Source organism: Salmo salar, chromosome 07, assembly GCF_965601325.2.
Source record: "Salmo salar chromosome 07, fSalSal1, whole genome shotgun sequence".
In the NCBI taxonomy this organism is placed as follows: Eukaryota; Metazoa; Chordata; class Actinopteri; order Salmoniformes; family Salmonidae; genus Salmo; species Salmo salar.
In genome coordinates this window covers 6,900,876-6,920,626 of record NC_138297.1, presented here as the reverse complement: position 1 = coordinate 6,920,626, position 19,751 = coordinate 6,900,876, and the positions used below count along the sequence as shown (strand labels likewise).

Sequence of the window (19,751 nt, the reverse complement as noted above, 5' to 3'; positions counted from 1 at the left end):
CGGTCAGGGAATAATTTGCTTCTGGGGAAACACTAGGCAAAAATCAAAAACTTGGCACAACTGCAGAAAACGTTATCCTCGTGTGCTCCAGTGACCGAAGGATTTTTGCAATTTTAAGTACTCTCTGCTGCTCTACCAACATTCCTATCAAAGGTCAACAATTGAAGATTTCGGAACTCAGGGAAAGTTAATTTGTTTGTCAAGCGCATGTCAAAGTGCACTGCTGTCAAAACGTTGGCGTAAGCCACAAGAAAATACACAACCCTTCGAGCCGGATTTGAACCAGCGACCTAAGGATTGCTGCACTTTCACCTACAGTCCTCCGCTCTACCAACTGAGCTATCGAAGTTTGTCGACTTTAGACAAATGCCATCACCTAGATGGTCAGAAGGACGGCAGACACATATGTTCCCGTTAAAGATGTAATCTGCTGAGTTTGGTAGTTTCGTGGAGATGCTGGAGATTCAACCCAGGTCCTCATTCAAGCAACCAACACTCTCTTCCGCTGAGCTACATCCCCTTTGATTGCAAGTAGTTGCGTTTGGGGATAGAGAAAAAGTGAGCCGACGGTAAAGAATGCTGTTTAGCCCCCTCACTGCGAAATCGCTTTTGCCTTCTCCACGATGTTCTAGTGGTTAGGATTCGGCGCTCTCACCGCCGCATCCCGGGGTTTGTTCCCGGTCAGGGAATAATTTGCTTCTGGGGAAACACTAGGCAAAAATCAAAAACTTGGCACAACTGCAGAAAAAGTTATCCTCGTGTGAGCCAGTGACCGAAGGATTGTTGCAATTTTAAGTACTCTCTGCTGTTCTAGCAACATTCCTATCAAAGGTCAACAATTGATGATTTCGGCACTCAGGGAAAGTTAATTTGTTTGTCAAGCACATGTCAAAGTGCACTGCTGTCAAAACGTTGGCGTAAGCCACAAGAAAATAAACAATCCTTCGAGCCTGATTTGAACCAGCGACCTAAGGATTGGTGCACTTTCACCTACAGTCCTCCGCTCTACCAACTGAGCTATCGAAGGTTGTCAGATATAGACAAATGCCATCACCTAGATTGTCAGAAGTGCTGCAGACACATATGTTCCCGTTAAAGATGTAATCTGCTGAGTTTGGTAGTTTCGTGGAGATGCTGGAGATTCAACCCAGGTCCTCATTCAAGCAACCAACACTCTCTTCCGCTGAGCTACATCCCCTTTGATTGCAAATAGTTGCGTTTGGGGATAGAGAAAAAGTGAGCCGACGGTAAAGAATGCTGTTTAGCCCCCTCACTGCGAAATCGCTTTTGCCTTCTCCACAATGTTCTAGTGGTTAGGATTCGGCGCTCTCACCGCCGCGTCCCGGGGTTTGTTCCCGGTCAGGGAATAATTTGCTTCTGGGGAAACACTAGGCAAAAATCAAAAACTTGGCACAACTGCAGAAAAAGTTATCCTCGTGTGAGCCAGTGACCGAAGGATTGTTGCAATTTTAAGTACTCTCTGCTGCTCTACCAACATTCCTATCAAAGGTCAACAATCGAAGATTTCGGAACTCAGGGAAAGTTAATTTGTTTGTCAAGCGCATGTCAAAGTGCACTGCTGTCAAAACGTTGGCGTAAGCCACAAGAAAATATACAATCCTTCAAGCCGGATTTGAACCAGCGACCTAAGGATTGCTGCACTTTCACCTACAGTCCTCCGCTCTACCAACTGAGCTATTGAAGGTTGTCAGTTTTAGACAAATGCCATCACCTAGATGGTCAGAAGTGCTGCAGGCACATATGTTCCCGTTAAAAATGTAATCTGCTGAGTTTGGTGGTTTCGTGGAGATGCTGGAGATTGAACCCAGGTCCTCATTCAAGCAACCAACACTCTCTTCCGCTGAGCTACATCCCCTTTGATTGCAAGTTGTTGCGTTTGGGGATAGAGAAAAAGTGAGCCGACGGTAAAGAATGCTGTTTAGCCCCCTCACTGCGAAATCGCTTTTGCCTTCTCCACAATGTTCTAGTGGTTAGGATTCTGCGCTCTTACCGCCGCGTCCCGGGGTTTGTTCCCGGTCAGGGAATAATTTGCTTCTGGGGAAACACTAGGCAAAAATCAAAAACTTGGCACAACTGCAGAAAAAGTTATCCTCGTGTGAGCCAGTGACCGAAGGATTGTTGCAATTTTAAGTACTCTCTGCTGCTCTACCAACATTCCTATCAAAGGTCAACAATTGAAGATTTCGGCACTCAGGGAAAGTTAATTTGTTTGTCAAGCACATGTCAAAGTGCACTGCTGTCAAAACGTTGGCGAAAGCCACAAGAAAATACACAATCCTTCGAGCCTGATTTGAACCAGCGACCTAAGGATTGCTGCACTTTCACCTACAGTCCTCCTCTCTACCAACTGAGCTATCGAAGGTTGTCTAATTTAGACAAATGCCATCACCTAGATGGTCTGAAGTGCTGCAGACACATATGTTCCCGTTAAAAATGTAATCTGCTGAGTTTGGTGGTTTCGTGGAGATGCTGGAGATTGAACCCAGGTCCTCATTCAAGCAACCAACACTCTCTTCCGCTGAGCTACATCCCCTTTGATTGCAAGTAGTTGCGTTTGGGGATAGAGAAAAAGTGAGCCGACGGTAAAGAATGCTGTTTAGCCCCCTCACTGCGAAATCGCTTTTGCCTTCTCCACGATGTTCTAGTGGTTAGGATTCGGCGCTCTCACCGCCGCATCCCGGGGTTTGTTCCCGGTCAGGGAATAATTTGCTTCTGGGGAAACACTAGGCAAAAATCAGAAACTTGGCACAACTGCAGAAAAAGTTATCCTCGTGTGAGCCAGTGACCGAAGGATTGTTGCAATTTTAAGTACTCTCTGCTGCTCTACCAACATTCCTATCAAAGGTCAACAATCGAAGATTTCGGCACTCAGGGAAAGTTAATTTGTTTGTCAAGCACATGTCAAAGTCCACTGCTGTCAAAACGTTGGCGTAAGCCACAAGAAAATACACAACCCTTCGAGCCGGATTTGAACCAGCGACCTAAGGATTGCTGCACTTTCACCTACAGCCCTCCACTCTACCAACTGAGCTATCGAAGGTTGTCAGATTTGGAAAAATGCCATCACCTAGATGGTCAGAAATGCTGCAGGCACATATGTTCCCGTAAAAAATGTAATCTGCTGAGTTTGGTGGTTTCGTGGAGATGCTGGAGATTGAACCCAGGTCCTCATTCAAGCAACCAACACTCTCTTCCGCTGAGCTACATCCCCTTTGATTGCAAGTAGTTGCGTTTGGGGATAGAGAAAAGGTGAGCCGACGGTAAAGAATGCTGTTTAGCCCCCTCACTGCGAAATCGCTTTTGCCTTCTCCATGATGTTCTAGTGGTTAGGATTCGGCGCTCTCACCGCCGCATCCCGGGGTTTGTTCCCGGTCAGGGAATAATTTGCTTCTGGGGAAACACTAGGCAAAAATCAAAAACTTGGCACAACTGCAGAAAAAGTTATCCTCGTGTGAGCCAGTGACCGAAGGATTGTTGCAATTTTAAGTACTCTCTGCTGCTCTACGAACATTCCTATCAAAGGTCAACAATCGAAGATTTCGGCACTCAGGAAAAGTTTTAATTTGTTTGTCAAGCACATGTCAAAGTGCACTGCTGTCAAAACGTTGGCGTAAGCCACAAGAAAATACACAGTCCTTCGAGCCGGATTTGAACCAGCGACATAAGGATTGCTGCACTTTCACCTACAGTCCTCCGCTCTACCAACTGAGCTATCGAAGGTTGTCAGATTTAGACAAATGCCATCACCTAGATGGTCAGAAGTGCTGCAGACACATATGTTCCCGTTAAAAATGTAATCTGCTGAGTTTGGTGGTTTCGTGGAGATGCTGGAGATTGAACCCAGGTCCTCATTCAAGCAACCAACACTCTCTTCCGCTGAGCTACATCCCCTTTGATTGCAAGTAGTTGCGTTTGGGGATAGAGAAAAAGTGAGCCGACGGTAAAGAATGCTGTTTAGCCCCCTCACTGCGAAATCGCTTTTGCCTTCTCCACGATGTTCTAGTGGTTAGGATTCGGCGCTCTTACCGCCGCATCCCGGGGTTTGTTCCCGGTCAGGGAATAATTTGCTTCTGGGGAAACACTAGGCAAAAATCAAAGACTTGGCACAACTGCAGAAAACGTTATCCTCGTGTGAGCCAGTGACCGAAGGATTTTTGCAATTTTAAGTACTCTCTGCTGCTCTACCAACATTCCTATCAAAGGTCAACAATTGAAGATTTCGGAACTCAGGGAAAGTTAATTTGTTTGTCAAGCGCATGTCAAAGTGCACTGCTGTCAAAACGTTGGCGTAAGCCACAAGAAAATAACCAATCCTTCGAGCCGGATTTGAACCAGCGACCTAAGGATTGCTGCACTTTCACCTACAGTCCTCCGCTCTACCAACTGAACTATCGAAGGTTGTCGAATTTAGACAAATGCCATCACCTAGATGGTCAGAAGGACGGCAGACACATATGTTCCCGTTAAAAATGTAATCTGCTGAGTTTGGTGGTTTCGTGGAGATGCTGGAGATTGAACCCAGGTCCTCATTCAAGCAACCAACACTCTCTTCCGCTGAGCTACATCCCCTTTGATTGCAAGTAGTTGCGTTTGGGGATAGAGAAAAAGTGAGCCGACGGTAAAGAATGCTGTTTAGCCCCCTCACTGCGAAATCGCTTTTGCCTTCTCCACGATGTTCATGTGGTTAGGATTCGGCGCTCTCACCGCCAAGTCCCGGGTTTTGTTCCCGGTCAGGGAATAATTTGCTTCTGGGGAAACACTAGGCAAAAATCAAAAACTTGGCACAACTGCAGAAAACGTTATCCTCGTGTGAGCCAGTGACCGAAGGATTTTTGCAATTTTAAGTACTCTCTGCTGCTCTACCAACATTCCTATCAAAGGTCAACAATTGAAGATTTCGGAACTCAGGGAAAGTTAATTTGTTTGTCAAGCGCATGTCAAAGTGCACTGCTGTCAAAACGTTGGCGTAAGCCACAAGAAAATAACCAATCCTTCGAGCCGGATTTGAACCAGCGACCTAAGGATTGCTGCACTTTCACCTACAGTCCTCCGCTCTACCAACTGAACTATCGAATGTTGTCGAATTTAGACAAATGCCATCACCTAGATGGTCAGAAGGACGGCAGACACATATGTTCCCGTTAAAAATGTAATCTGCTGAGTTTGGTGGTTTCGTGGAGATGCTGGAGATTGAACCCAGGTCCTCATTCAAGCAACCAACACTCTCTTCCGCTGAGCTACATCCCCTTTGATTGCAAGTAGTTGCGTTTGGGGATAGAGAAAAAGTGAGCCGACGGTAAAGAATGCTGTTTAGCCCCCTCACTGCGAAATCGCTTTTCCCTTCTCCACGATGTTCATGTGGTTAGGATTCGGCGCTCTCACCGCCAAGTCCCGGGTTTTGACCGAAGGATTTTTGCAATTTTAAGTACTCTCTGCTGCTCTACCAACATTCCTATCAAAGGTCAACAATTGAAGATTTCGGAACTCAGGGAAAGTTAATTTGTTTGTCAAGCGCATGTCAAAGTGCACTGCTGTCAAAACGTTGGCGTAAGCCACAAGAAAATAACCAATCCTTCGAGCCGGATTTAAACCAGCGACCTAAGGATTGCTGCACTTTCACCTACAGTCCTCCGCTCTACCAACTGAACTATCGAAGGTTGTCGAATTTAGACAAATGCCATCACCTAGATGGTCAGAAGGACGGCAGACACATATGTTCCCGTTAAAAATGTAATCTGCTGAGTTTGGTGGTTTCGTGGAGATGCTGGAGATTGAACCCAGGTCCTCATTCAAGCAACCAACACTCTCTTCCGCTGAGCTACATCCCCTTTGATTGCAAGTAGTTGCGTTTGGGGATAGAGAAAAAGTGAGCCGACGGTAAAGAATGCTGTTTAGCCCCCTCACTGCGAAATCGCTTTTGCCTTCTCCACGATGTTCACGTGGTTAGGATTCGGCGCTCTCACCGCCACGTCCCGGGTTTTGTTCCCGGTCAGGGAATAATTTGCTTCTGGGGAAACACTAGGCAAAAATCAAAAACTTGGCACAACTGCAGAAAACGTTATCCTCGTGTGAGTCAGTGACCGAAGGATTTTTGCAATTTTAAGTACTCTCTGCTGCACAACCAACATTCCTATCAAAGGTCAACAATTGAAGATTTCGGAACTCAGGGAAAGTTAATTTGTTTGTCAAGCGCATGTCAAAGTGCACTGCTGTCAAAACGTTGGCGTAAGCCACAAGAAAATACACAACCCTTCGAGCCGGATTTGAACCAGCGACCTAAGGATTGCTGCACTTTCACCTACAGTCCTCCGCTCTACCAACTGAGCTATCGAAGGTTGTCGACTTTAGACAAATGCCATCACCTAGATGGTCAGAAGGACGGCAGACACATATGTTCCCGTTAAAGATGTAATCTGCTGAGTTTGGTAGTTTCGTGGAGATGCTGGAGATTCAACCCAGGTCCTCATTCAAGCAACCAACACTCTCTTCCGCTGAGCTACATCCCCTTTGATTGCAAGTAGTTGCGTTTGGGGATAGAGAAAAAGTGAGCCGACGGTAAAGAATGCTGTTTAGCCCCCTCACTGCGAAATCGCTTTTGCCTTCTCCACGATGTTCTAGTGGTTAGGATTCGGCGCTCTCACCGCCGCATCCCGGGGTTTGTTCCCGGTCAGGGAATAATTTGCTTCTGGGGAAACACTAGGCAAAAATCAAAAACTTGGCACAACTGCAGAAAAAGTTATCCTCGTGTGAGCCAGTGACCGAAGGATTGTTGCAATTATAAGTACTCTCTGCTGTTCTAGCAACATTCCTATCAAAGGTCAACAATTGATGATTTCGGCACTCAGGGAAAGTTAATTTGTTTGTCAAGCACATGTCAAAGTGCACTGCTGTCAAAACATTGGCGTAAGCCACAAGAAAATACACAATCCTTCGAGCCGGATTTGAACCAGCGACCTAAGGATTGCTGCACTTTCACCTACAGTCCTCCGCTCTACCAACTGAGCTATCGAAGGTTGTCTAATTTAGACAAATGCCATCACCTAGATGGTCTGAAGTGCTGCAGACACATATGTTCCCGTTAAAAATGTAATCTGCTGAGTTTGGTGGTTTCGTGGAGATGCTGGAGATTGAACCCAGGTCCTCATTCAAGCAACCAACACTCTCTTCCGCTGAGCTACATCCCCTTTGATTGCAAGTAGTTGCGTTTGGGGATAGAGAAAAAGTGAGCCGACGGTAAAGAATGCTGTTTAGCCCCCACACTGCGAAATCGCTTTTGCCTTCTCCACGATGTTCTAGTGGTTAGGATTCGGCGCTCTCACCGCCGCATCCCGGGGTTTGTTCCCGGTCAGGGAATAATTTGCTTCTGGGGAAACACTAGGCAAAAATCAAAAACTTGGCACAACTGCAGAAAAAGTTATCCTCGTGTGAGCCAGTGACCGAAGGACTGTTGCAATTTTAAGTACTCTCTGCTGCTCTACCAACATTCCTATCAAAGGTCAACAATCGAAGATTTCGGCACTCAGGGAAAGTTAATTTGTTTGTCAAGCACATGTCAAAGTGCACTGCTGTCAAAACGTTGGCGTAAGCCACAAGAAAATACACAATCCTTCGAGCCGGATTTGAACCAGCGACCTAAGGATTGCTGCACTTTCACCTACAGTCCTCCGCTCTACCAACTGAGTTATCGAAGGTTGTCAGCTTTAGAGAAATGCCATCACCTAGATGGTCATAAGTGCTGCAGACACATATGTTCCCGTTAAAAATGTAATCTGCTGAGTTTGGTGGTTTCGTGGAGATGCTGGAGATTGAACCCAGGTCCTCATTCAAGCAACCAAAACTCTCTTCCGCTGAGCTACATCCCCTTTGATTGCAAGTAGTTGCGTTTGGGGATAGAGAAAAAGTGAGCCGACGGTAAAGAATGCTGTTTAGCCCCCTCACTGCGAAATCGCTTTTGCCTTCTCCACGATGTTCTAGTGGTTAGGATTCGGCGCTCTCACCGCCGCATCCCGGGGTTTGTTCCCGGTCAGGGAATAATTTGCTTCTGGGGAAACACTAGGCAAAAATCAAAAACTTGGCACAACTGCAGAAAAAGTTATCCTCGTGTGAGCCAGTGACCGAAGGATTGTTGCAATTTTAAATACTCTCTGCTGCTCTACCAACATTCCTATCAAAGGTCAACAATTGAAGATTTCGGCACTCAGGGAAAGTTAATTTGTTTGTCAAGCACATGTCAAAGTGCACTGCTGTCAAAACGTTGGCGTAAGCCACAAGAAAATACACAATCCTTCAAGCCGGATTTGAACCAGGGACCTAAGGATTGCTGCACTTTCACCTACAGTCCTCCGCTCTACCAACTGAGCTATCGAAGGTTGTCGAATTAAGACAAATGCCATCACCTAGATGGTCAGAAGTGCTGCAGACACATATGTTCCTGTTAAAAATGTAATCTGCTGAGTTTGGTGGTTTCGTGGAGATGCTGGAGATTGAACCCAGGTCCTCATTCAAGCAACCAACACTCTCTTCCGCTGAGCTACTGTAAGAATTTGTAAGATTTTCTACTTAGTGTGCCTCTAACATGCACCAAGCTAACAAACGTTATTACCATGAATTATAGCTATTACACATGTTTTCCACTAACCAACTAGTTATGTCTCAATGCAGCTTACACAAGCAAACTGATGTTTCCACTTGCAGCACATAACAGGAACTGGCCCAACCACAAGCCTGCGGGGGCCCCATCTCGTGATAACAGCAACAGTGTCTGGCATGCTCGACCCTGTGAAAACAGGAACACACACACACACATATGCCATAGCTTATCCAAGGCACTCACACCCAGATTTAGAGCTTTGATAGAAACCTAACATCATCAGAACATTGTGCAAGATCGCAGGAAGACGCATGAACAGATGGAGCCAATCGACGGTGACAACGCCTGGACCTGAGCCAACCAGAGGATCGGGACTTCAAGACTCAACCTACTTTCTGTGTTGTATAAAACATGTAAACAAACTGTTTTAGGGACTCTCTTCCGCTGGCTCCCTCAGAGCTACTGGAACGAGTCCGTGCACGCTGTACCAAATATCTTCACTCTGAATAAACTATCGCTTGTCATATAATTTAGCGCCTTGTCCGAATCAGTCCTTGACCGACTCTCCCTTCTACTCATTCCATTTACCAACAGAAACTTGGTAGCAGAGGATGGTTCACTAAATAATTGAACCAGACTGGTTGGAGTGGATGAGAGAGGGCGAATTGAGGCAAGGACGGTTCGTGGAGGACGGGTGAAATTCCGGGGGAGGACAACCATTCTACTCAACTCGGGAAACTGATCACCAGGCGCCTTAAAACAAAGGTAAGCAAAACCTGTTAAATCAAACTTTGCATATTGTCGAATAGGTATATCTAAATTCTGATCAGTGGTACCGAGTATGGGTAAGAATTCTTGTTTAAATTTAGGCATAAAATGACAATGTGATAGTGAAGTAAGGATATCGGGTCAAATTTTGTATGAACGTTAGATACGTCCTGGGTTTAGATACGCCAGTGTTTAGGATATACTATTCCATATAGTTCGGCTGCGACCGATGAGGAATTATTCCATATAGTTCGGCTGTGACCGATGAGGAATTATTCCATATAGTTCGGCGGAGACCGATGAGGAATAGACTTAATTTGGACAAAAACTATTCCATATAGTTCGGCTGCGACCGATGAGGAATTATTCCATATAGTTCGGCTGTGACCGATGAGGAATTATTCCATATAGTTTGGCGGAGACCGATGAGGAATAGACTTAATTTGGACAAAAACTATTCCATATAGTTCGGCTGCGACCGATGAGGAATTATTCCATATAGTTCGGCTGTGACCGATGAGGAATTATTCCATATAGTTCGGCGGAGACCGATGAGGAATAGACTTAATTTGGACAAAAATTATTCCATATAGTTCGGCCGTAACCGATGAGGAATTATTCCATATAGTTCGGCTGTGACCGATGAGGAATTATTCCATATAGTTCGGGTGCGACCGATGAGGAATTATTCCATATAGTTCGGCTGCGACCGATGAGGAATTATTCCATATAGTTCGGCTGTGACCGATGAGGAATTATTCCATATAGTTCGGCGGAGACCGATGAGGAATAGACCCAATTTGGACGAAAATTACTTTCCATATAGTTCGGCTGTGACCGATGAGGAATAGACAAAATACATGTTAAGAAGTGTTTAAACTGATGTAACTGATAAAATGTATGTGTAAAAATGTTAAATTGATGTAATATGTTGAATAACTGTGGAAATGTATGAGAGTGAGGGTAAATTGCATGCTCCATAACGTCTGCCTCTAACAATTAACACCACATAAACTCTGAATGCACGAGGGAGGAACTCTGAACTAAGGCAGAGTAATTGTCTCCAAGGATACATCGCTGAAATAACTTCCAGTGACGGGCTAAGTGTAGTCAGATAGTCTAACATATATACTGATATCACATCCACACCGAAATTAAATAAATATGGCGATCCCTAATACTCCTAAACTGAAATTCAATGATTTTCTGGATCAGAAAATGCAGGACAGGTCAGGGGGAAAAGAGCAGTGGAAGTCGATAAAGAAGGTTTGGGAGGGGTTGAAGTTGAAGTGGACGCAGGCAGGTTATCTAGGAGGGGGGCCACCGACTAGGGTCCAGTTGAGCACGATGGAGAGTGGGTTGAGAGAGGCAGTGCAGGTAGCTAGAGACGGGGAGGTAGAGAAGAACAAGAGTCATTTGTTTAAAAAGGAAGGGTTATTCCAGGCCCACCAAGAGAGGGAGGTCATATGCCCCCTCTTGATGTGCACCAGATAGGTATGACAGACTATGTGAGGAAATTGACGGAATTGTCTGCAGCTCTCTCCAAACAGATACACCGTGTCCAAGAGGGGGAGCTGTCGGGAGAACCGGAACCACCAAGGGTAAAGGTTGGTGACTGGGTAAGGATCAAGGTCCACAAGAGAAAGTGGCAGGATCCCAGGTGGACTGGACCGTACGAAGTGAAGGAGGTTACTTCACACTCAGTCCAGGTCAAAGGTAAATCAGGCGCACCTTGGCACCACCTGACACATTGCACACCAGCCCCAACCCCTTCCAGAACTTTGACTGAAACCAGGGCCGACTTAAGCGCCCTTAATTCGACCCCAACCACTGATCCAGTAGACGAGGGAAATGGGGCCACAGCCCCCTTTTCCACGTCCTAAGGCGTCTAGCCCAGGGAAGGGGTACCTTACTCCCTGGGAGCGGCTGGGGATATCAGCTCCCCTGTTTGTTATTTTTATAATAATTACTGGAGTATCCTTAGGAACTCTCACATGGCTGGTGCAACAACCCACCAACCACAGGATCCACAAACGCTCCACTGACTACACTGACAAACCATGCACTCCAACACAGCAATCACGGTGAAGGACAACATTTAATCTCCTGAGGCAGCGCCTAGGAAGGATGGAGCATGGGGTCCAGTTACTTTAGATACCTCCCCGCCAACTGTGGATGATACCATCCAGATAGCTACCGGTATCTCCGGGTCCTCTAACAACTGGCTCCTGTTGGCTGAGGAAACTGGGAAGGCAACCCGACGCGATAGCCGAAGGGGAGAGGGAGGACTATGATGATCTGGGAAGTGGGGACGAATCTGCGTACCATGGTGTGGGGGACTCAGACATCTAACTTTATGTCACGTCTCGGTTGAGACGTGAAGAGAGGGAATCTAAAACTTTTTCCCTAAGAAAAAGTTCCCTTATATTGGCCATGGGCTTCATTGTTTCTGTCACGCCTCAGAAAAGTTACCTTATACTGGGCATTAAATGAATGTTGGCTCTCCTCAATGTGAAGGTTTTAAGTTCCCGGGTGATAACGAGCCCACCTGGTACAATAGTTTAGACTGGGAAGAGCCTGAGGGTTTTTACTTATAGCTGCTTATGTCACGTCTCTTTGGAGACGTGAAGAGAGGGATTTGTAAGAATTTGTAAGATTTTCTACTTAGTGTGCCTCTAACATGCACCAAGCTAACAAACGTTATTACCATGAATTATAGCTATTACACATGTTTTCCACTAACCAACTAGTTATGTCTCAATGCAGCTTACACAAGCAAACTGATGTTTCCACTTGCAGCACATAACAGGAACTGGTCCAACCACAAGCCTGCGGGGGCCCCATCTCGTGATAACAGCAACAGTGTCTGGCATGCTCGACCCTGTGAAAACAGGAACACACACACACACATATGCCATAGCTTATCCAAGGCACTCACACCCAGATTTAGAGCTTTGATAGAAACCTAACATCATCAGAACATTGTGCAAGATCGCAGGAAGATGCATGAACAGATGGAGCCAATCGACGGTGACAACGCCTGGACCTGAGCCAACCAGAGGATCGGGACTTCAAGACTCAACCTACTTTCTGTGTTGTATAAAACATGTAAACAAACTGTTTTAGGGACTCTCTTCCGCTGGCTCCCTCAGAGCTACTGGAACGAGTCCGTGCACGCTGTACCAAATATCTTCACTCTGAATAAACTATCGCTTGTCATATTATTTAGCGCCTTGTCTGAATCAGTCCTTGACCGACTCTCCCTTCTCCTCATTCCATTTACCAACACTACATCCCCTTTGATTGCAAGTAGTTGCGTTTGGGGATAGAGAAAAAGTGAGCCGACGGTAAAGAATGCTGTTTAGCCCCCTCACTGCGAAATCGCTTTTGCCTTCTCCACGATGTTCTAGTGGTTAGGATTCGGCGCTCTCACCGCCGCATCCCGGGGTTTGTTCCCGGTCAGGGAATAATTTGCTTCTGGGGAAACACTAGGCAAAAATCATAAACTTGGCACAACTGCTGAAAAAGTTATCCTCGTGTGAGCCAGTGACCGAAGGATTGTTGCAATTTTAAGTACTCTCTGCTGCTCTACCAACATTCCTATCAAAGGTCAACAATTGAAGATTTCGGCACTCAGGGAAAGTTCATTTGTTTGTCAAGCACATGTCAAAGTGCACTGCTGTCAAAACGTTGGCGTAAGCTACAAGAAAATACACAATCCTTCGAGCCTGATTTGAACCAGCTACCTAAGGATTGGTGCACTTTCACCTACAGTCCTCCGCTCTACCAACTGAGCTATCGAAGGTTGTCGGATAAAGACAAATGCCATCACCTAGATTGTCAGAAGTGCTGCAGACACATATGTTCCCGTTTAAGATGTAATCTGCTGAGTTTGGTAGTTTCGTGGAGATGCTGAAGATTGAACCCAGGTCCTCATTCAAGCAACCAACACTCTCTTCCGCTGAGCTACATCCCCTTTGATTGCAAGTAGTTGCATTTGGGGATAGAGAAAAAGTGAGCCGACGGTAAAGAATGCTGTTTAGCCCCCTCACTGCGAAATAGCTTTTGCCTTCTCCACAATGTTCTAGTGGTTAGGATTCGTCGCTCTCACCGCCGCGTCCCGGGGTTTGTTCCCGGTCAGGGAATAATTTGCTTCTGGGGAAACACTAGGCAAAAATCAAAAACTTGGCACAACTGCAGAAAAAGTTATCCTCGTGTGAGCCAGTGACCGAAGGATTGTTGCAATTTTAAGTACTCTCTGCTGCTCTACCAACATTCCTATCAAAGGTCAACAATTGAAGATTTCAGCACTCAGGGAAAGTTAATTTGTTTGTCAAGCACATGTCAAAGTGCACTGCTGTCAAAACGTTGGCGTAAGCCACAAGAAAATACACAATCCTTCGAGCCGGATTTGAACCAGCGACCTAAGGATTGCTGCACTTTCACCTACAGTCCTCCGCTCTACCAACTGAGCTATCGAAGGTTGCCAGATTTAGAAAAATGCCATCACCTAGATGGTCAGAAGTGCTGCAGGCACATATGTTCCCAGAAAAAATGTAATCTGCTGAGTTTGGTGGTTTCGTGGAGATGCTGGAGATTGAACCCAGGTCCTCATTCAAGCAACCAACACTCTCTTCCGCTGAGCTACATCCCCTTTGATTGCAAGTAGTTGCGTTTGGGGATAGAGAAAAAGTGAGCCGACGGTAAAGAATGCTGTTTAGCCCCCTCACTGCGAAATCGCTTTTGCCTTCTCCACGATGTTCATGTGGTTAGGATTCGGCGCTCTCACCGCCGCGTCCCGGGTTTTGTTCCCGGTCAGGGAATAATTTGCTTCTGGGGAAACACTAGGCAAAAATCAAAAACTTGGCACAACTGCAGAAAACGTTATCCTCGTGTGAGCCAGTGACCGAAGGATTTTTGCAATTTTAAGTACTCTCTGCTGCTCTACCAACATTCCTATTAAAGGTCAACAATTGAAGATTTCGGCACTCAGGGAAAGTTAATTTGTTTGTCAAGCACATGTCAAAGTGCACTGCTGTCAAAACGTTGGCGTAAGCCACAAGAAAATACACAATCCTTCAATCCTGCTTTGAACCAGCGACCTAAGGATTGGTGCACTTTCACCTACAGTCCTCCGCTCTACCACCTGAGCTATCGAAGGTTGTCGGATATAGACAAATGCCATCACCTAGATGGTCAGAAGTGCTGCAGACACATATGTTCCCGTTAAAGATGTAATCTGCTGAGTTTGGTAGTTTCGTGGAGATGCTGGAGATTCAACCCAGGTCCTCATTCAAGCAACCAACACTCTCTTCCGCTGAGCTACATCCCCTTTGATTGCAAGTAGTTGCGTTTGGGGATAGAGAAAAAGTGAGCCGACGGTAAAGAATGCTGTTTAGCCCCCTCACTGCAAAATTGCTTTTGCCTTCTCCACAATGTTCTAGTGGTTAGGATTCGGCGCTCTCACCGCCGTGTCCCAGGGTTTGTTCCCGGTCAGGGAATAATTTGCTTCTGGGGAAACACTAGGCAAAAATCTAAAACTTGGCACAACTGCAGAAAAAGTTATCCTCGTGTGAGCCAGTGACCGAAGGATTGTTGCAATTTTAAGTACTCTCTGCTGCTCTACCAACATTCCTATCAAAGGTCAACAATCGAAGATTTTGGCACTCAGGGAAAGTTAATTTGTTTGTCAAGCACATGTCAAAGTGCACTGCTGTCAAAACGTTGGCGTAAGCCACAACAAAATACACAAACCTTCGAGCCGGATTTGAACCAACGACCTAAGGATTGCTGCACTTTTACCTACAGTCCTCCGCTCTACCAACTGAGCTATCGAAGGTTGTCGACTTTAGACAAATGCCATCACCTAGATGGTCAGAAGGACGGCAGACACATATGTTCCCGTTAAAGATGTAATCTGCTGAGTTTGGTAGTTTCGTGGAGATGCTGGAGATTCAACCCAGGTCCTCATTCAAGCAACCAACACTCTCTTCCGCTGAGCTACATCCCCTTTGATTGCAAGTAGTTGCGTTTGGGGATAGAGAAAAAGTGAGCCGACGGTAAAGAATGCTGTTTAGCCCCCTCACTGCGAAATCGCTTTTGCCTTCTCCACGATGTTCTAGTGGTTAGGATTCGGCGCTCTCACCGCCGCATCCCGGGGTTTGTTCCCGGTCAGGGAATAATTTGCTTCTGGGGAAACACTAGGCAAAAATCAAAAACTTGGCACAACTGCAGAAAAAGTTATCCTCGTGTGAGCCAGTGACCGAAGGATTGTTGCAATTTTAAGTACTCTCTGCTGTTCTAGCAACATTCCTATCAAAGGTCAACAATTGATGATTTCGGCACTCAGGGAAAGTTAATTTGTTTGTCAAGCACATGTCAAAGTGCACTGCTGTCAAAACGTTGGCGTAAGCCACAAGAAAATACACAGTCCTTCGAGCCGGATTTGAACCAGCGACATAAGGATTGCTGCACTTTCACCTACAGTCCTCCGCTCTACCAACTGAGCTATCGAAGGTTGTCAGATTTAGACAAATGCCATCACCTAGATGGTCAGAAGTGCTGCAGACACATATGTTCCCGTTAAAAATGTAATCTGCTGAGTTTGGTGGTTTCGTGGAGATGCTGGAGATTGAACCCAGGTCCTCATTCAAGCAACCAACACTCTCTTCCGCTGAGCTACATCCCCTTTGATTGCAAGTAGTTGCGTTTGGGGATAGAGAAAAAGTGAGCCGACGGTAAAGAATGCTGTTTAGCCCCCTCACTGCGAAATCGCTTTTGCCTTCTCCACGATGTTCTAGTGGTTAGGATTCGGCGCTCTTACCGCCGCATCCCGGGGTTTGTTCCCGGTCAGGGAATAATTTGCTTCTGGGGAAACACTAGGCAAAAATCAAAGACTTGGCACAACTGCAGAAAACGTTATCCTCGTGTGAGCCAGTGACCGAAGGATTTTTGCAATTTTAAGTACTCTCTGCTGCTCTACCAACATTCCTATCAAAGGTCAACAATTGAAGATTTCGGAACTCAGGGAAAGTTAATTTGTTTGTCAAGCGCATGTCAAAGTGCACTGCTGTCAAAACGTTGGCGTAAGCCACAAGAAAATAACCAATCCTTCGAGCCGGATTTGAACCAGCGACCTAAGGATTGCTGCACTTTCACCTACAGTCCTCCGCTCTACCAACTGAACTATCGAAGGTTGTCGAATTTAGACAAATGCCATCACCTAGATGGTCAGAAGGACGGCAGACACATATGTTCCCGTTAAAAATGTAATCTGCTGAGTTTGGTGGTTTCGTGGAGATGCTGGAGATTGAACCCAGGTCCTCATTCAAGCAACCAACACTCTCTTCCGCTGAGCTACATCCCCTTTGATTGCAAGTAGTTGCGTTTGGGGATAGAGAAAAAGTGAGCCGACGGTAAAGAATGCTGTTTAGCCCCCTCACTGCGAAATCGCTTTTGCCTTCTCCACGATGTTCATGTGGTTAGGATTCGGCGCTCTCACCGCCAAGTCCCGGGTTTTGTTCCCGGTCAGGGAATAATTTGCTTCTGGGGAAACACTAGGCAAAAATCAAAAACTTGGCACAACTGCAGAAAACGTTATCCTCGTGTGAGCCAGTGACCGAAGGATTGTTGCAATTTTAAGTACTCTCTGCTGCTCTACCAACATTCCTATCAAAGGTCAACAATCGAAGATTTTGGCACTCAGGGAAAGTTAATTTGTTTGTCAAGCACATGTCAAAGTGCACTGCTGTCAAAACGTTGGCGTAAGCCACAACAAAATACACAAACCTTCGAGCCGGATTTGAACCAACGACCTAAGGATTGCTGCACTTTTACCTACAGTCCTCCGCTCTACCAACTGAGCTATCGAAGGTTGTCGACTTTAGACAAATGCCATCACCTAGATGGTCAGAAGGACGGCAGACACATATGTTCCCGTTAAAGATGTAATCTGCTGAGTTTGGTAGTTTCGTGGAGATGCTGGAGATTCAACCCAGGTCCTCATTCAAGCAACCAACACTCTCTTCCGCTGAGCTACATCCCCTTTGATTGCAAGTAGTTGCGTTTGGGGATAGAGAAAAAGTGAGCCGACGGTAAAGAATGCTGTTTAGCCCCCTCACTGCGAAATCGCTTTTGCCTTCTCCACGATGTTCTAGTGGTTAGGATTCGTCGCTCTCACCGCCGCGTCCCGGGGTTTGTTCCCGGTCAGGGAATAATTTGCTTCTGGGGAAACACTAGGCAAAAATCTAAAACTTGGCACAACTGCAGAAAAAGTTATCCTCGTGTGAGCCAGTGACCGAAGGATTGTTGCAATTTTAAGTACTCTCTGCTGCTCTACCAACATTCCTATCAAAGGTCAACAATTGAAGATTTCAGCACTCAGGGAAAGTTAATTTGTTTGTCAAGCACATGTCAAAGTGCACTGCTGTCAAAACGTTGGCGTAAGCCACAAGAAAATACACAATCCTTCGAGCCGGATTTGAACCAGCGACCTAAGGATTGCTGCACTTTCACCTACAGTCCTCCGCTCTACCAACTGAGCTATCGAAGGTTGCCAGATTTAGAAAAATGCCATCACCTAGATGGTCAGAAGTGCTGCAGGCACATATGTTCCCAGAAAAAATGTAATCTGCTGAGTTTGGTGGTTTCGTGGAGATGCTGGAGATTGAACCCAGGTCCTCATTCAAGCAACCAACACTCTCTTCCGCTGAGCTACATCCCCTTTGATTGCAAGTAGTTGCGTTTGGGGATAGAGAAAAAGTGAGCCGACGGTAAAGAATGCTGTTTAGCCCCCTCACTGCGAAATCGCTTTTGCCTTCTCCACGATGTTCATGTGGTTAGGATTCGGCGCTCTCACCGCCGCGTCCCGGGTTTTGTTCCCGGTCAGGGAATAATTTGCTTCTGGGGAAACACTAGGCAAAAATCAAAAACTTGGCACAACTGCAGAAAACGTTATCCTCGTGTGAGCCAGTGACCGAAGGATTTTTGCAATTTTAAGTACTCTCTGCTGCTCTACCAACATTCCTATTAAAGGTCAACAATTGAAGATTTCGGCACTCAGGGAAAGTTAATTTGTTTGTCAAGCACATGTCAAAGTGCACTGCTGTCAAAACGTTGGCGTAAGCCACAAGAAAATACACAATCCTTCAATCCTGCTTTGAACCAGCGACCTAAGGATTGGTGCACTTTCACCTACAGTCCTCCGCTCTACCACCTGAGCTATCGAAGGTTGTCGGATATAGACAAATGCCATCACCTAGATGGTCAGAAGTGCTGCAGACACATATGTTCCCGTTAAAGATGTAATCTGCTGAGTTTGGTAGTTTCGTGGAGATGCTGGAGATTCAACCCAGGTCCTCATTCAAGCAACCAACACTCTCTTCCGCTGAGCTACATCCCCTTTGATTGCAAGTAGTTGCGTTTGGGGATAGAGAAAAAGTGAGCCGACGGTAAAGAATGCTGTTTAGCCCCCTCACTGCAAAATTGCTTTTGCCTTCTCCACAATGTTCTAGTGGTTAGGATTCGGCGCTCTCACCGCCGTGTCCCAGGGTTTGTTCCCGGTCAGGGAATAATTTGCTTCTGGGGAAACACTAGGCAAAAATCTAAAACTTGGCACAACTGCAGAAAAAGTTATCCTCGTGTGAGCCAGTGACCGAAGGATTGTTGCAATTTTAAGTACTCTCTGCTGCTCTACCAACATTCCTATCAAAGGTCAACAATCGAAGATTTTGGCACTCAGGGAAAGTTAATTTGTTTGTCAAGCACATGTCAAAGTGCACTGCTGTCAAAACGTTGGCGTAAGCCACAACAAAATACACAAACCTTCGAGCCGGATTTGAACCAACGACCTAAGGATTGCTGCACTTTTACCTACAGTCCTCCGCTCTACCAACTGAGCTATCGAAGGTTGTCGACTTTAGACAAATGCCATCACCTAGATGGTCAGAAGGACGGCAGACACATATGTTCCCGTTAAAGATGTAATCTGCTGAGTTTGGTAGTTTCGTGGAGATGCTGGAGATTCAACCCAGGTCCTCATTCAAGCAACCAACACTCTCTTCCGCTGAGCTACATCCCCTTTGATTGCAAGTAGTTGCGTTTGGGGATAGAGAAAAAGTGAGCCGACGGTAAAGAATGCTGTTTAGCCCCCTCACTGCGAAATCGCTTTTGCCTTCTCCACGATGTTCTAGTGGTTAGGATTCGGCGCTCTCACCGCCGCATCCCGGGGTTTGTTCCCGGTCAGGGAATAATTTGCTTCTGGGGAAACACTAGGCAAAAATCAAAAACTTGGCACAACTGCAGAAAAAGTTATCCTCGTGTGAGCCAGTGACCGAAGGATTGTTGCAATTTTAAGTACTCTCTGCTGTTCTAG

At 46.0% G+C, this 19,751-nt stretch overlaps 17 non-coding genes across 17 annotated transcripts; all 17 read right to left on the bottom strand.

Moving 5' to 3' along the window:
* Positions 1-262: 262 nt before the first annotated feature.
* On the bottom strand, positions 263-349 carry trnay-gua (transfer RNA tyrosine (anticodon GUA)). Its single transcript is given in 2 exon segments — positions 263-298; positions 313-349. It is a non-coding gene; the product is annotated as a tRNA-Tyr (tRNA).
* A 591-nt stretch (positions 350-940) lies between these two features.
* Positions 941-1,027, bottom strand: trnay-gua (transfer RNA tyrosine (anticodon GUA)). The gene is given in 2 exon segments: positions 941-976; positions 991-1,027. It is a non-coding gene; the product is annotated as a tRNA-Tyr (tRNA).
* Positions 1,028-1,618: 591 nt separating this feature from the next.
* On the bottom strand, positions 1,619-1,705 carry trnay-gua (transfer RNA tyrosine (anticodon GUA)). Its single transcript is given in 2 exon segments — positions 1,619-1,654; positions 1,669-1,705. It is a non-coding gene; the product is annotated as a tRNA-Tyr (tRNA).
* Positions 1,706-2,974: 1,269 nt separating this feature from the next.
* trnay-gua (transfer RNA tyrosine (anticodon GUA)) lies at positions 2,975-3,061 on the bottom strand. The gene is given in 2 exon segments: positions 2,975-3,010; positions 3,025-3,061. It is a non-coding gene; the product is annotated as a tRNA-Tyr (tRNA).
* A 593-nt stretch (positions 3,062-3,654) lies between these two features.
* Positions 3,655-3,741, bottom strand: trnay-gua (transfer RNA tyrosine (anticodon GUA)). Its single transcript is given in 2 exon segments — positions 3,655-3,690; positions 3,705-3,741. It is a non-coding gene; the product is annotated as a tRNA-Tyr (tRNA).
* A 591-nt stretch (positions 3,742-4,332) lies between these two features.
* Positions 4,333-4,419, bottom strand: trnay-gua (transfer RNA tyrosine (anticodon GUA)). Its single transcript is given in 2 exon segments — positions 4,333-4,368; positions 4,383-4,419. It is a non-coding gene; the product is annotated as a tRNA-Tyr (tRNA).
* A 1,850-nt stretch (positions 4,420-6,269) lies between these two features.
* Positions 6,270-6,356, bottom strand: trnay-gua (transfer RNA tyrosine (anticodon GUA)). The gene is given in 2 exon segments: positions 6,270-6,305; positions 6,320-6,356. It is a non-coding gene; the product is annotated as a tRNA-Tyr (tRNA).
* Positions 6,357-6,947: 591 nt separating this feature from the next.
* trnay-gua (transfer RNA tyrosine (anticodon GUA)) lies at positions 6,948-7,034 on the bottom strand. The gene is given in 2 exon segments: positions 6,948-6,983; positions 6,998-7,034. It is a non-coding gene; the product is annotated as a tRNA-Tyr (tRNA).
* A 591-nt stretch (positions 7,035-7,625) lies between these two features.
* trnay-gua (transfer RNA tyrosine (anticodon GUA)) lies at positions 7,626-7,712 on the bottom strand. Its single transcript is given in 2 exon segments — positions 7,626-7,661; positions 7,676-7,712. It is a non-coding gene; the product is annotated as a tRNA-Tyr (tRNA).
* Positions 7,713-8,303: 591 nt separating this feature from the next.
* On the bottom strand, positions 8,304-8,390 carry trnay-gua (transfer RNA tyrosine (anticodon GUA)). Its single transcript is given in 2 exon segments — positions 8,304-8,339; positions 8,354-8,390. It is a non-coding gene; the product is annotated as a tRNA-Tyr (tRNA).
* Positions 8,391-13,775: 5,385 nt separating this feature from the next.
* trnay-gua (transfer RNA tyrosine (anticodon GUA)) lies at positions 13,776-13,862 on the bottom strand. The gene is given in 2 exon segments: positions 13,776-13,811; positions 13,826-13,862. It is a non-coding gene; the product is annotated as a tRNA-Tyr (tRNA).
* A 1,269-nt stretch (positions 13,863-15,131) lies between these two features.
* On the bottom strand, positions 15,132-15,218 carry trnay-gua (transfer RNA tyrosine (anticodon GUA)). Its single transcript is given in 2 exon segments — positions 15,132-15,167; positions 15,182-15,218. It is a non-coding gene; the product is annotated as a tRNA-Tyr (tRNA).
* Positions 15,219-15,809: 591 nt separating this feature from the next.
* On the bottom strand, positions 15,810-15,896 carry trnay-gua (transfer RNA tyrosine (anticodon GUA)). The gene is given in 2 exon segments: positions 15,810-15,845; positions 15,860-15,896. It is a non-coding gene; the product is annotated as a tRNA-Tyr (tRNA).
* A 591-nt stretch (positions 15,897-16,487) lies between these two features.
* trnay-gua (transfer RNA tyrosine (anticodon GUA)) lies at positions 16,488-16,574 on the bottom strand. The gene is given in 2 exon segments: positions 16,488-16,523; positions 16,538-16,574. It is a non-coding gene; the product is annotated as a tRNA-Tyr (tRNA).
* A 591-nt stretch (positions 16,575-17,165) lies between these two features.
* trnay-gua (transfer RNA tyrosine (anticodon GUA)) lies at positions 17,166-17,252 on the bottom strand. Its single transcript is given in 2 exon segments — positions 17,166-17,201; positions 17,216-17,252. It is a non-coding gene; the product is annotated as a tRNA-Tyr (tRNA).
* A 591-nt stretch (positions 17,253-17,843) lies between these two features.
* Positions 17,844-17,930, bottom strand: trnay-gua (transfer RNA tyrosine (anticodon GUA)). The gene is given in 2 exon segments: positions 17,844-17,879; positions 17,894-17,930. It is a non-coding gene; the product is annotated as a tRNA-Tyr (tRNA).
* A 1,269-nt stretch (positions 17,931-19,199) lies between these two features.
* On the bottom strand, positions 19,200-19,286 carry trnay-gua (transfer RNA tyrosine (anticodon GUA)). Its single transcript is given in 2 exon segments — positions 19,200-19,235; positions 19,250-19,286. It is a non-coding gene; the product is annotated as a tRNA-Tyr (tRNA).
* Positions 19,287-19,751: the final 465 nt, after the last annotated feature.